Source organism: Papilio machaon, chromosome 8, assembly GCF_912999745.1.
Source record: "Papilio machaon chromosome 8, ilPapMach1.1, whole genome shotgun sequence".
Lineage (NCBI taxonomy): Eukaryota > Metazoa > Arthropoda > Insecta > Lepidoptera > Papilionidae > Papilio > Papilio machaon.
This window is the reverse complement of record NC_059993.1, coordinates 6,781,772-6,796,999: the sequence shown is the minus strand read 5'-3', so window position 1 is coordinate 6,796,999 and position 15,228 is coordinate 6,781,772. Positions and strand designations below refer to the sequence as shown.

The 15,228-nt window shown below is 31.5% G+C and overlaps 1 protein-coding gene across 2 annotated transcripts in view; it reads right to left on the bottom strand.

The window, feature by feature from the left end:
• LOC106720332 overlaps positions 1-15,228 on the bottom strand; it is a 153,381-nt gene that overhangs the window by 94,845 nt on the left and 43,308 nt on the right. Inside the window, exons 1-2 of one of the 2 annotated variants that reach the window (XM_014514971.2) lie at positions 13,379-13,454; positions 11,388-11,734 (exon numbers count right to left, since the gene is read on the bottom strand). The exons of the other annotated variant lie outside the window; for it this stretch is intronic. The gene's annotated coding sequence lies outside the window, so the exon portion shown is untranslated. Of the gene's footprint in view, positions 1-11,387; positions 11,735-13,378; positions 13,455-15,228 lie in introns of those variants that run through there. 2 annotated transcript variants of the gene reach the window in all.

Here is a 15,228-nt window from a genome sequence, read left to right as displayed (position 1 = left end):
TATGTTTTTGTTAAGTTATCATTTTATTTTAGATCATAATGAATAAACACTAGGGATGTTAACATTGAGTTAAAAAATCGATTTTTGTAAAAAAAAAATAATCGTTCCATAAAAATCGTAAAAAACATTAAAATAATCGATTTTTTCATAATCGATTATTTTTTTTACATCCCTAATCCCTAATCCCCAAACCTTTGAATTAGGAAGGAGTTACAGAAGCTGTATTATTAATACAATTGTATAAATTTGTCATAAAAAAAAACTAATAAAATCGCAACAAATTTAATGTAACCTACTTTACTTATATTCAAACCTAACTGTACTTTTTATACTGTATCTTTAAGAATTAACTTTGAGTTTCCACTACCGAAACAACCGAACAAAAACATATTGTCATCTCAATTTCTTTCTAAAAGAATAAAAGGGACAACAACAGTGGAAACCCACGGTAAACATTGTTCAGTTTTGCGCACACAAGCGGTCAAGTGGCAGTCGATAACTCCTATGTCAATATTATCTTAAAACTTCAAAGCACATTCGTAGAGTCGAATATATTTAATTTTTTGCTCGTAAAAATGCGGTTTCGCGACGCGGTCGGGCCGGTTTCCTTTTGACCGATAGTTGGTCCCAAATATATTCATTCTCAAATAAACTGTTGTATTCTTGAATTAAGTCATTTCTAAACCAAAGCTTTCGTTCTTCGGACATCTATATATATAAAAGAAAGTCGTGTTAGTTACACTATTTATAACTCAAGATCGGTCGAATTGATTTAGCTGAAAATTGATGGGGAGGTAGCTTGGAACTAGGAGACGGACATAGGAACTTTTTTTTATCTTGTGTGCATTTTTTTATTCCGCGCGGACGGAGTTGCGGGTAAAAGCTAGTGTCATATAAAAGACAAAAATTGGTGGTAATGAAGATCGCTCCTCAAATCTTAACATATTCTGGCTAATAATAACGAAAGCTGTAACAGAAATTACTTTAATAACCGCACATAAAAATTGTAGATCGCCTTTTGTTACTCTGATTCCACACGAAAATGTGAAATAAAACCTACGTCCTAATTACGTATTTAAAATCTTCCTTTGCATTAGACTACGATATTCCACGAATTGACTAATTTAATTATAACACATGAGTGTACGTCGCACAAATTGCTGTTATTAAAACACTATTATGGCGCGGAAATATTTAACGTGGTTTTCATGTCGTCACAAAAGTAAGAAACGTCATTTTGTTATGTCAGTAACTAACGATTATTCTTTTACACATCGCATTACTATTCCGACGGTATTTAATAAACTATTAAAGAAAATGCACTTTAACATGTGCCATTTCTCGAGTTTATTGTGCGTTGACACATAAATGGACGCGTTTTGATGTTTATGTAACAAGAAAAATAATAAAACTGCGATTGTGGTTTCTGTGATGAGCTATTAAGTTAACAATATTTGTTTTCGTTCGAAACCATGATTGTTTTAAGATGGCCATTTACACACTTTAGAATCAAGGAAAATTTTACGACTTTATAAATTACAATCAAACGTTTTATATTTAAAAACCACTTATCTTGGAACAATATGGCAAAACAGTTGCCCATTGATAATGGAATTGATGGACTTATCTAAGACAATGGGATTAGTTAAAATAGCGTATATTTTTAAATTGAAAAACCCTGAAAATCCGAATATTGCTTCTTCTAAATAGTGTTACATAAATTTACTCTTTCTTTTTCTTAAAATCTCTTCATATTGAATGATAGATAGTTCATACTCATGTTACTCCAAGTATTTATTAGAGCATTAAAATGTATTCAATTTGTAATCACGTTCTCACGTCTAAGTATGCTGTTTAAACTTTTGTAGGCACACAGCCAAAGTGCATTGTGCTGTTAATATTAATATTTTAAAAGCGTATCATTAGACACTCACTTATTGTTCCGAAGCTGACGTCAGTGCAAACGAGTTAGATGGAATCTCTTTGTACAAACTTATTTGAATCGAAAATAGGATCCGAAGGACACATGTTCGAATTTTACTTTAAACGTCAACAAATACGGACCGTCTTCATAATGTTAAATTCCGCGGATGTAATTTCTAATGAAATACAATTTTACAGAAATGTATTTTGTTTAATGTGCGTATCAGAGGAAGTTTGAAAGTAGCGCCAGATGATAATCATTTAAACAAAAAAGTAATGAGATTGAATGTGGATGGCTATAAATGTAGAGGAAGACCAAAGAAAGTATGGATGGATTGTGTGAAAGAGGATGTGCGTAAGAAGGGGGTAAATTCAGATATGACGGCTGATAGAGATGTATGGAGGAGTAGTACATACTGTGCCGACCCTCCATAGGGATAAGGGCAGGTTGATGATGATGATGATGATATATTTTGTTTAATGTGTCCGGAAACTGATTGATTATGAGGATTTTTGCATGCGAATCTTTGATCTGACACAAAATACTTTTAAAAACGTCCTACTTAAGTGATTAATTAATTATTTAAAATAACGTGATCGGGAACTTTCATTTTGTATATGTCCGAACGTACGAGACGTACGTACTTATATTATGTAGACCATCTTAAAGATGACACTTGAAACACCCTGTACTTGAGCTTTGGTACATAAGCCTTCTTTGAACAACGGTAATATTAAGGATCGACCTAAAGGCACTACTATACAAACTACTAAAAACCTCTTCTTATGTATTTGTTTATAGCAAACTAATACACACCTGTGGAAGTTAAGCAAAGTTAGAGATTTCAAGGTTTTTTTTTTTTTAATTTTTACAAACATATGGAGAGAAACAAGAGATTTCAAGGATCTATTTAAAGACTTTTTTACTTATTTAATTAGTCACTATTTATGGAAGTCATTAGAAAAAATATTAAAGGGTTAATATACAGTTAAGGTACAGTTAGAAATTGTCATAGTTACTTTATGTTATTTTGATTTAAATGTATTTACTATTTAGGTATGTATTAAGTAAGCTACCGATTTTAATGGTGTTTTCTCATATCTGTGTATATCTTGGTAATAAAAATAATGTCTTTTTTATAGCCAGTGATAAATATTTTGTCAGACTTGAATCGTTAAATATTCAAATATGTAAAGATCGTTGTGTTATCTCCTTTTTAATATTTAAATCGTTTGGAAAATTCTTAAGCCACAAAATATAACTAGTTGACGCCTGCAACTTTGTCCGCGTCGAATATGAATTTTTAAAAAAACTTTCGGGTAATTATTGTGAATTCAAAATAACAGAAATCTCAGCTTACTTAGTTACAAAAAAAATACTTAAATAAAATAAGCAGCAGTTAGAGCTGAGCATAGGTCAGTGATTTTTTAGAAAGTTTAAGAGTTGTTGAATAGCCTAAAAGATAACGTTTTTTTATATTTTTTTTTCAAATTGTTAGTGAATTAAACTCAATTTTCTTTTATCGAGCACACGTTTTTAAGATAAACATTTGTGTATAAATAACTACTGATATATATTAAACAAGTTTTTATCTTCTTAAATCTTTTTAAATGCCCATAAAATTAGTTAAAACAGTTAAAAATATGGCATAGCTAATTAAAGTAACTGAATGGTTGATATTAAAAGCTTATTTTCTTGACATTTTTACTAATAGTGACCTTTACATGATCAAGGCCTTACAGGTTAAAAATTATTGAAATATTATTAAAATTACCAAGAAAGTATAACAATAATAATTGAATAAATTAAATCGTAAAATAAAAATATTTTCTTTTGAAACAGTTTACGCTTTGATGTCAAAAGAATAACATTTGTGGCGTTCAAATTTCCAAACGTCACTGACAAACTCTTTATGGGGGGGGGGGGGGTTTGTAAAAAGTTTGACTTAAGAATTAGAGATTATATGGTAACATCACTAAAGCTGTTATATTATATATTAACTGTAGTATATAAACTATTATGTAGTAAGTCCAAGCATTCATTACCTTTTCTATCATTACCAAGTATGTTAAATGGGAGCTTATTATTTGCCATGACACAAATTCAATATCTAAAACTAAGACTTTATGGGTAGAACGTGCTTAGTTTTTATTGTAATAATAGTTAATGTTATTCAAATCGTTAGTCCGCTACCGTTTGATTCGGCCGACGGTCGACTCAGCCGTCACGGTTTTAACGCTTAATTTAAAATTATACACGCTGTTAAAGATATTGTTATATGTATTGAGTAAATTAAGACAGTGTTTAGTTTATTTTATTCACCTATCAATTATTTATTACAATCGCTTCTACTTTTCTATTTTCTATTTCAAGGTGGACTTTTCATTTGCAGGAAAACATTCTTTAGGTGTGCTTAACAATGCTCCTTTTGTCTTATGTAGTTAAAGATAAAAATATTGTAGTTAATTAATAATTATTGTATTATAACTGAATATTAAACTCGATTGCTCGTGTTGTATGAAACTAGTTGGTTCGGCTCTTAAGCTCTTGCCTATTAATCCAATGCGATGTAAATCAATCATTTCCCATATCACCTGACGTATGTAAAGGATGTGTCGTTTCATGGTACGTGGTTCAAGAGATCAAGGACATTTTCAATAGGGACCTTCCTGTTAGTCCTTACGTGGTCCAAACGAAAATGCGACACGCTGAAACGCAGTTGTCTGATATTTGTCAAACTTTGAACCTTATTGTCTTGTAGTAGAGTCCGTTTGAACGAAAATACACGTGTAATGCTGATATCATTATAAAGGACCTTGTCGTGCAGTTTTGATGCGAGTCACGCATCGAATTATAGCAATCAGAACGAATTAATCGTTTCCATAGATTTTAAAATAACGTATTGCATCGTCTACAAAAATCATACTTAATTATTGTTTATATGCTATAAGTGATAAAAGCGATAACTAAAATTATTGTATGGTAATATCCTTGTTGCTCTTTTCAAATCACGATTTAGTCTCACGTATTTGTAAACAAATCTTAACTTATTGTAATGTGCCGTCAATATATTTTAAGCTATTCCTTCTATTTGACAATTACAGTATAAAACTTATGCGGGTATAGGGTTGCCAGGTCGCCAAACCTACTAGCCGGACAGACCAGCCAGTTTGGTCGGACATTTGGGTAGAAAGGTCGGACATATATATTATTTAGGATTTTGTCTCAGTATTAATAGGTACACTCTCGTTCGGAAAATGTAAAAAGCCTAACAAAAGCCGGAAAACCGTTTTTTCGGCCGGATACGCAATCAAAAAGCCTACCTATGTCCGGCTTTATGCGGACGCCTGGCTGGACGCTATGCGAGTATAAGTCCGATGAACGTTATAAAAAAATCAAATTTGGACAAAATCGTCAAACAAAGCTGTATACATAAAATTGGACCCGCGTACAGAGCACTTTAATAACAAAACTTATCAATGACATTCAACAAGGAACTTAAATATAGTTTTCGCACGTTTGTACACAAATGGAAAAATTTTATAAGGCATATCACACACGAGCAAACATTTCAGCTTGTAAGCCATAATATAATTCATCAAACACGGTTGACTTTAACGTTACAACTAAATCGTTATTGTGACAAAGTCGCCATTATCTGAACGGAACACACGTGAATATTATTCACATGTAACATTATCAAGGACGTTTAAAATTTGTTGTAAACAAAGTACATATTAAACATTGTTACAAAATTGAACACAGGAAAAAAGTCATTGTTTTGTTTTATCTTTTAATAATAAAAGTAAAAATTCCGCCGATACACAAAATGAGAGAAGTAAATGTATTTTTATACTCTATAAAAAATAAAAATATTACTTCGAACAGGAAAAGATTAGAATGATGGATTCTATGCAGGAAATATTTTTTTAAGATTTCAGTCGGATGTTTATATTTAAAGATAAACTAAATAAAGCTTAAACCTATTTCAAAATAACAATTTTCGAATTGATCTGCAAATACAAAACGAATCCGATATGATTCTAATTTCTATTTCTAGATTCTAATATGATTGATTATTTTAAAGCTTTAAAATTTCTGAAAGAATAGGTACTTCGACGATTTGACAAATGGGAACAAACATAAGATGAAAAAAGTTAACATCTCAAAACCTATATAGAATATTAGTTATAGAAAAATATGTGTAAAAATACAATTGCATGTCAACAACAACAACATTGTATTGTAATCAACATTAATTGTCTATATAGAAATGTATATTTATGAAGTAATAAATAAAGACAATAGGAAGATAAAAAGGTATTCCCCCTCTAAAACTAATTGAGAGTATCGATCTTCATGATGTAGCGTTGACAGGGAAATAGAGTTTAGAAAAAAATATTTCACCCTGGAGTAATGACAAGGAAAAAGTTAATTTGCAGAGTACCTATCACTAGAATATTTTTTGGAACAGTTTCGTAACGTCATCGATAGAATTTGTTCAGACAACAAATAAAAAACAAAATAATAATTTGTTAAGAATAATAATAAATTTGTTTTTTTTTAACCGTGCGTCAAGCAAACCAACAAATCTTGTACAGATTTTGGTATATTTGTCGATATCATTACGAATGCGCGTGTCTTAAATATTCGTGCTAGGCCCTCAGTTCTACTGCCACAATCAGTGTAACTAAATGATCACCTAAATGGCGTTCCATACATTAACGTTAACATATTACATTATTGAATTCTGTAACATAGGTTGTCTATACGTAAAGCAAGTTTCCATCCTACAAAATGGATATCCTGAGATTGCATTACTCGCTTCCTCGTTTAAAATCGATTTTGTCGAAGTCACCGTTCGTTATCTAGGTGAGTTACCTATAATAATTAAACCAACCAACAAACATATTGACTTGTCTACATCTAATTAGTAGTAGGTATTGGCATTTTCCCCGACTTCCCCCTATGAAGCCGAGAAGACAGAACAGTTGACTATTCCCCTTGTAGAATCGTTTTAAGTCGTCGCGGTGGCTTTCCTAATAAAATACACCACTTGATACAACGACATATGATAGTTTACATTCAACTAAACATGATTCGGATTTTATTTGAATATAATATAGATCTTTATAGAACGCATGTCATATGAAATGTCTTTTATAAAATATATTACGCGAATTATTTAATACCGGACCACTAAATGAAATAGAATAGTTGAAAAAATTGATCAAAAGCATGTATAAAATAGAAAACTCTAATGTAGATTTAATTAAAAAACAGGTAAATTAATTAAATGTCAGTGATTTACGCGGCTATCCATCGATAACGTGTTCTGAGAATTAGGTCTACGTTTTTATAAAGGCATTTATATTCAGAAGAAATGACAAGGATTATAACGACCTCGTACTAGATTCCAGGGTTTCGTTTAATGCTCGTCTAAATGTCCAACGCTTGTAGTCAGTGGCGGCCTTTACCCGTGACACACGGCCGGAGCGATTAACGAACAAAGAAAAAGACAATTATTACATTTAATTGGTTTCATATTATCTTATTATTTGCAAATTTGGCACCAAAATTAAAAATAATTCTCCTTAACGATGTCGACCATGACGCATTTACCTATTTCTTTCGTTCTTGAGATATGGATTTAGCTTACAGTTTAATTAAATTATTTGTTACTAATATAATAAATGCGAATGTTTGAATTGATATTTGTTACTAAGTATCTTCAGAACGGTAGCATAAATCTCTATGAAATTTGATATACATGTAGAACATAGTCTGAAAGAATACAAGGCTACCTATGATTCCAGAAATCGGTACGATTTGAGTGGGATACGTTTGATTCATATTTACTCGATAACTCTACAACGATTGAACATATCTTATTGAAAATTCGCACAGATATAGAACATAGTCTCGAGTAACAAACGCATAAGAAACATTTCACCTTTTTTCAAAATTTACGATGACAAAGTCACGGTCAAATGCTAGTCTAAAATAAAATTGGTAAATAAAGTAAACAAATAATGAAATTCTCTACTTCATTATCGCATTCGTTAAAAAATATATTAGTTAAATATGAGAACAGATAAAAAATAATTTAGCTAAATAAGGTTACATTCATATTATTTTCAAAAATATCTATTTTCAATAAAAAATAAAACATATCAATGATATTATTATGACCAAATTATTAATTCAGTCATCATCATCAACCTGCCCTAATCCATATGGAGGGTCGGCACAGTATGTACTACTCCTCCACATATGTCTATCAGCCGTCATATCTGAATTTACTCCCTTCTTACGCATATCCTCTTTCACACAATCCATCAATACTTTCTTTGGTCTAATTAAAAATTATTAATTCAGTAAGGATTTATATTATTTTAAACAATGGACTTTCAATGTGTATCTAAACTGAAAATGTTTTTATTATTTTAACAAATGGCAATGGCATTGTGTATAAATTTCGTCGCAGCCTTGGTAAGGTCAGCGAAATGGACCATTGGGATGGGCGCTGACGCATAGAATCAAGGTCAATTATTTTACGTTATCGTGGGTGGTTCCGTCGCTAAAATGTTTTTAGGGTAAGTGGAACAATATAGCTGTATTAGATGAAGGGAAATTGCTTCAATGATCGATTCACGATGAGTTTGTGTCGTTTTATTAAAGAATTAACAACTATCCATAAATATGTTATATATACCTATAGTTTAGAAAAATCATACACTATTAATGATGTATTGTTAAAAGTAGTACGTTATCCTCGTATCTGTTTTTTAAAGATTTTGCGATTCGTATTATTAAAAATTCAGTCAGGCTACTAAAGGTGTAAGATTACTGAGAAATAAAATCAGCATTTTATGACGCAATCATTTTATGTGCAAAAGTAACAAGAAGTCTCAGAGACGTTGATAAAGTGGTGTTTATACTTCACACCAACCTACCAAGTTCTGGTTAAAGTGAGCTTAAAACCGTATTTTCATATATTTATTTTTTCTTACCCTTGTTCCGGTGAAAAAACTTTAACACTAGATTTCTAAAAGATTTGTTGAAATAAACATAAAAAAAAAATTGCGATAACCAGTAAAAATTAATAATATATTTTAAAATATTTCTTTATCAAGTAGAAGATTTCGTCTTATTTTTCTAGTGGTCGCAATGTTTGTTTGAAGGTAACTCAAGAACGGCTCTACGGATCTCGATGAAATTTGGCATAGATGTAGAACATAGTCTGGAAGAACACATAGAGTACTTATTCTTTTTTTAATTACGCGCGGATGTAGTCGCGGTTAACAGCTAGTCATTAATATTTTCGACTAACTTCATATACTGCTGCATAAAGAACTACAGAGCACATGATAAGATATAGTGTGATATGTGATATAACATCACTTCATCTTCATCACTCACTTACAAGGTTGCTTTCTTACATGACTTAATATTATTTTTATATTTATGCAAAATCAGACGTAATGTTTGTGTGCTCATTTTAAATAAAAGTTTATTTTTAATCAGCACGTAAGCCCTTCCTGGGCAGACATACAAAAAGACAAAAGTTATAAAGCATTCAACCGTTGAAAACCCAACGGAAATTTACAGAATTATAATAAATGAACTCCAGTACCCTATAAACAGCAAAAAGAGTATGTAATAATAATTTTTCCATCAGGTTTGTCCATTGAAGCGAATTCAAAAACAAATATGACTTTAGAACTAGTTACCCTATTGACGTCAGTTTGCCAGTTTACATTAAAATTTATGAAGTTATTTAAAATTATAGTATCTACTGTAATATTTATGCCTTATCTGTAGACTAAATTTTACAAGTAAATAAAGAAAAAAAGTACTAAAATCGCGACTTGCATAGCGTCAACGGCAATTACTTAAGATACACAAATTACTCGTAGATTATCTTAGCTGGTGAGGTCACTGTGAGTAAAATAATAGCAAATATTACTTTCCTTATAAGCCAATAAAAATATTTAGGGGTTCTTATTTATCATCCTAGAAAGATAATTAAAGATGGCGGCAGCATTTCGAATAGTTCCACTACAGTCCGGATCCATATAAAACTAGATTGTATTGAACGAACTTATTTCCTTCATGCGCGTTGGCCTTGCATAAGACACATGTCAGCTAGGGATGCCAACTCTTAATAAACGTTGAACAGAATACTAACGGAGAAGAAAAACAAATGAGTATAATTGACTTTATTTATCAACGAAACAAAAGACATCCAGTAACTTGCTTCATAACGTTCACTCTAGTCACAAGACATTTATGTCAAAACCAACCTGAATAGCACCAAGAAAGGTGGCAACCCTGATGTCAGCTGGTGTGAACGTGTGAGATACAACGCGTTCACCGAGTCGCAGCCTTATTGAAGATGTCACGACGGATAAGGCTTTGTGGATGACTAATTGATAACTTAGTAAGCCTTAGGATCGGAAATCGTTCATTACTTGTGAGTATATTAAAATAGAAAAATATACTAAAATAAATATTACATTAATCATGGCTGTCTTTTCCGAGAAATATTATAAAAGTTATGCTATGCAACGCAAAAGAATTATAATATTTGTAATATATAAATTACGTATGGCGTATATATTCACAAATAACATAATAATTATTTAAATAAACAAACCATGACGTTGTTTCGGTTGTGATTGCGCGCCGGCCGTAGGTATTGTAAAAAGTCACGAGCTCTTGTAGTAAACAATTCCGCATCGATCATTACTTGAGGATTGTAAAAAAATCTGAACTTGATTCCGTGGTACAGAAGTCAACTAGGGTTTAATTATATATTTCAAAGCCAAAAGTTCTATCAACGTTACTTATCCTATCAATGTACTTGTTTTTTTTTTTTGTAAATTAATATAGCAAAAAATTAAAAAAATATATATTTATTTATAAGGTTCTCATTAAATACAAGACTATGAAATCACAGACGCAAATACTTTGAACTCTAATGAACATGAACATGAACATTGAAAATCATAAGTGATTAATTTGTGAAAAAGAATAGGAAATTAAAAGCAGACTGGAGTATTGACACCTTTTAGTAATTAAGCAGATTTTATAACAATAATATATGCTTTTTAACCACTACATGATAGAAACTAGTCAGTGCGGTCTCCGGATTATCTGTACGTGTGTGTACTCGTCTTTGATTAGTTCACTGTCTAGCTTTAAACTTTTAAATTAAATTCATTCCTTTACCATCCTGATCCCATGGGCTTCAATATTATTTGTAATACAAGCAAATAAAGAAATTTAGACACAAAAATCATTTCAATTACTGCTTGAGCGTAGCTAATCAAATGAATGAAAGCAATAACATACAAGAGAACAAAACAATTGTAACAAAACAAAGATAGCAATGACTTGCAGTTATTACTACTATAGAATCAAAACCGCAATATTCTAGAACAATATTTACTACACTCACCGTCTTCGTTTTGACTGACATCTGTTGTCAGCTGTACGAGAACTGACACCTCATACGTTTCGAGCTCCAGTTTTCTTCGTGATTATCCCAATAGTGTACACTCGCCCTTACTTTATTTCACAATCATAATCACTGCGTAGTTTTTTTAACACTGGCTTCTAAACATTACATTAAGATATCAACACTGGCTGCTTAAATACCACAATTAACAAATTATTCGATGATGAAAATTTATCACTTGATGCACTTAGTCGACAGTTTTTATCGAGCATTTATCGTACCGTCAATAGTTTTTCCTCTTCCGTTCGCTCAATTGTTCCTATTAAATAGAAGTCGATCGTAGTTTGCTGGAAAATTGAGAACGTCTTTATCATTAACGATAACTGTCGAAAATAGTTATAAATATAATTGTTTGTGTATTAAGATTTTTATTTTATTTTAGTATATATGATATGGGCCTGGTCGTACAGTACCTAAGCGTTTTGATTTAACCAAATGCTTGAACAAATAACAAGATAATTATTACATAATGCGGTTTTAAAGGACCAATTAAGTCAAACGGTCATCTAATGTCTTAATGTATATCTTGACATACCACTTGTGCAATTTTAAATATTATTATTTATTTAAGAAGAAATTATGGATGTAATGAATAATTATTTTTGTACAAAATGGTTGTCTAATATCATTATTACTTTAGATTTTCTTTGTAAACAATCATTTCCTTGGGTAATTTTTATGTTTTAATTCATAAGTAAACTGAAGTAACCTTATGATTACCAACTCATAATCTTTTTGAGGTGACTTTTTGAAGGAAGTCGTTGTGTTTACATTGAATTTCTCATATCTAGTCTTAAACAAAGATGAGTAAACATGTAATTTTATGTGGTTTATCAACTGTCAAGGTTATTTGACTTGGAAAATGCGAAGAGCTGTCGTAAAATATATATTGCAAAAATGCGGGCAACGTTTGTCGCACGATAATTTTAATTTAACGAGATTTATTCATTACTTATTCCAATATGCTTGTATTTGATGTATTTTTATAATCATCATTGATTAAAAATATATTTTTATTAATCTAAATTGATTCTACTACCCGGTATTTTAGAAGATGATTCAATTTTTTGTGTTGTCGTAAATTACTGAACCTGTTTAGATTAGCAAATAACGTTTCTTATCTATTTTTTCATTAATTTAAAGCTATTTGTATAAATCACTGTAAAATATGTTAATTATCATTAGCACCGCGTTAAAAATAAGTTTTAAGAGTCACGGAGTATTATATTCAAGTTCGAGTGACTGAATGGCTGAGGCAGCGAGCCGTAGACCTAGACCACGTGACCGGCGGAAAACCGCGCGCTTCTATCGCATTGCCTCGCCTTGAACATGAAAGAAAAAAACATTCAACGACAATACATTTCTCAATCATGACATCGATACATCAAACTTAAGCCCGCGAGATGTAACAAAACGACCATAATCGCAGCGCAAACTACCGCCTGTTAAACAAATTATTTCCACGTTCAACTGCAAGAATAAGATAACATTCTAAATGACAGGCTAATTGAATCGCCGTTTCCGCTAATCTAAACTCATTTTACTGTTTGTGTGTTACGCCCGAGCACTTCACATCTCGCATCACCATAACAATGATGCGAGAACAATAACACCAGATAGCCGCGTTTTCCGTATAAATTTACAAAAGCTATGAATATTCATCGCGATTCGCTGTAAGCACTGTACGACACGGGCATATTCTTTCGACGATTTTCTCGATTCACAAAATTTTAACGCATACGATAATTTATCACGCGCGAATGCACGCAATGTCAAGACCGTCGACTTCAAGTGCACCGACTTTAAGACCGTTTGACGTATCACTTGTCGAAGTAGACTAAGGATATCGACTCATAGCTAATGCAAATAGTGGTGTTAATACTTCGCGATAAGGCAGAAAATGAACACGATTTTTCGCGATAAGTTCGTACCTGTCGCGGCCAACGCGTGCGTCTCGTACGACGTCTGACGCTCGAATGCCGGCTCGCGAGTCCTCCATTGTTTACAACGATAATTATATTTTCGTTTCGATCGAGTTTACGGGTCGAAGGCTTTGTGGCGGAAAATCTGGCCGCTGTCCAGGCGACGTCACGCGGCCCTATTGACAGCTGATAGCGAATAAGGATGTCCCTGGCTCGACAGTCAAGACAGTTGGATTATATTGTTTAATTTGATTTTTGATATGTTCGCTGATAACATTCATACGTCTTGTTTCGAACCATTAACGATAATACAATGGGGTGTATAGTCTGGACAGTAACGTAAAGTCTTTTACCAAATGTATCAATAAGTATGATTATTGTGATTTCAATTAACTTTATTTTGACGAGTTAATTGGAAACAATTTAAAGTATTCCAACCATTGATTGACTATCTTAATCATTATTTATGGAATGATGATACTTTCTCGAATCATTGATATTAAAGGTTGGCAAACAAGCAAGCTGCCACCTGATTCGCCAAAGTAGGGAAGCGATCAGTGCTCATAGACATCCCAAATTGCAGATGCGTTGTCTACCTTCAATCGACGGAAGGGACACATAGAAAGAGGACTTCGGCAGAACACTCATTAGACGAAACGCGGAATAGTTTCAACTTCACGCCTGTCTTCTCTATTGTCGTGGTATTTCAGCCAATTTGTGCAGCAGATGTTGTTGTTGTGGTCGTGTACAACTTTTAAAAGTTAAACTTATTAAATTCTTTATATAAATTACGTATTCTCCTAATGGTCAGGGGTTAGGTATATGAAAAGCGTGCATTTTTTTTATATTTTTCTCATAAAATAAGTTATATGCGATGATATGGGTAGATGTGTGAAAAATAAATTATGCATGCGTAGACACGTTTTTGCATATTTATTTTTAAAAACATCAAATAACTTTTAAATAATTTCAAACCGAGTATTTACTTTAAGCGGTAATTTATACATAATATACTTCATATTTTAAAAATACAATTCATACTTTTTACATTTGTATTCGTATTTTGTTTTTACAATGGTAACACACATAAACACGCGCACTCACACACATACACACCCAAATTTATAATATGCACAAGTAATACACAAGATTTTGTAAAAATTTTGTCGAACATTAAAGATTATAATTTATTTATTTATAATGATATATTTAACATGTTTAATTATTAATACTCTATAGCCGAACGAAAAAAAAACACTGGACAAACTTATGAAGTTTGGAGTCTCTATGATATGAAAGGCCATATTAACAGTGCCCATGATGGGCTAAATTTTTTATAGATTTATAAAAGAAGTTATTTATAATGAATTATAAAGTCAGGACTTATTAAGCAGATAAAAATCTCTTTTATTCAAAAATATTTTTTGTTATTCATAAAAATGTTTGCTATTATCAACTAAAATTTACAGCATTTAATTAAATTTTGTTAAATAAGATTTTTAACAATAAAATAAGTAATCTGCGTTCACACGTGCTTAACAAACGTGCTTATATACACATGTTTCAAAAATATAAATAAAAATATACAAATTTAATACCGCTTTTCTTTTCAAGGAAAAAAGTTTAAATTTGAAATGAAGTTTTGTTTGACATTTTACGTTCAGTAGCGCGGGAAACTAACAGTTTTCACAGACTCTACAATAAAATCTTAATTGAAAAAAAATATTACATATACCATAAACAAATAATTTTTCTAGAATTTGATAATGTTTAATTTATTCAAATGCGAATTAACTTCAGAATTTCATTACGGGACTTGATTTCTTGCAAAGTAGAACTGTAATTTGCACAAAAAAAAA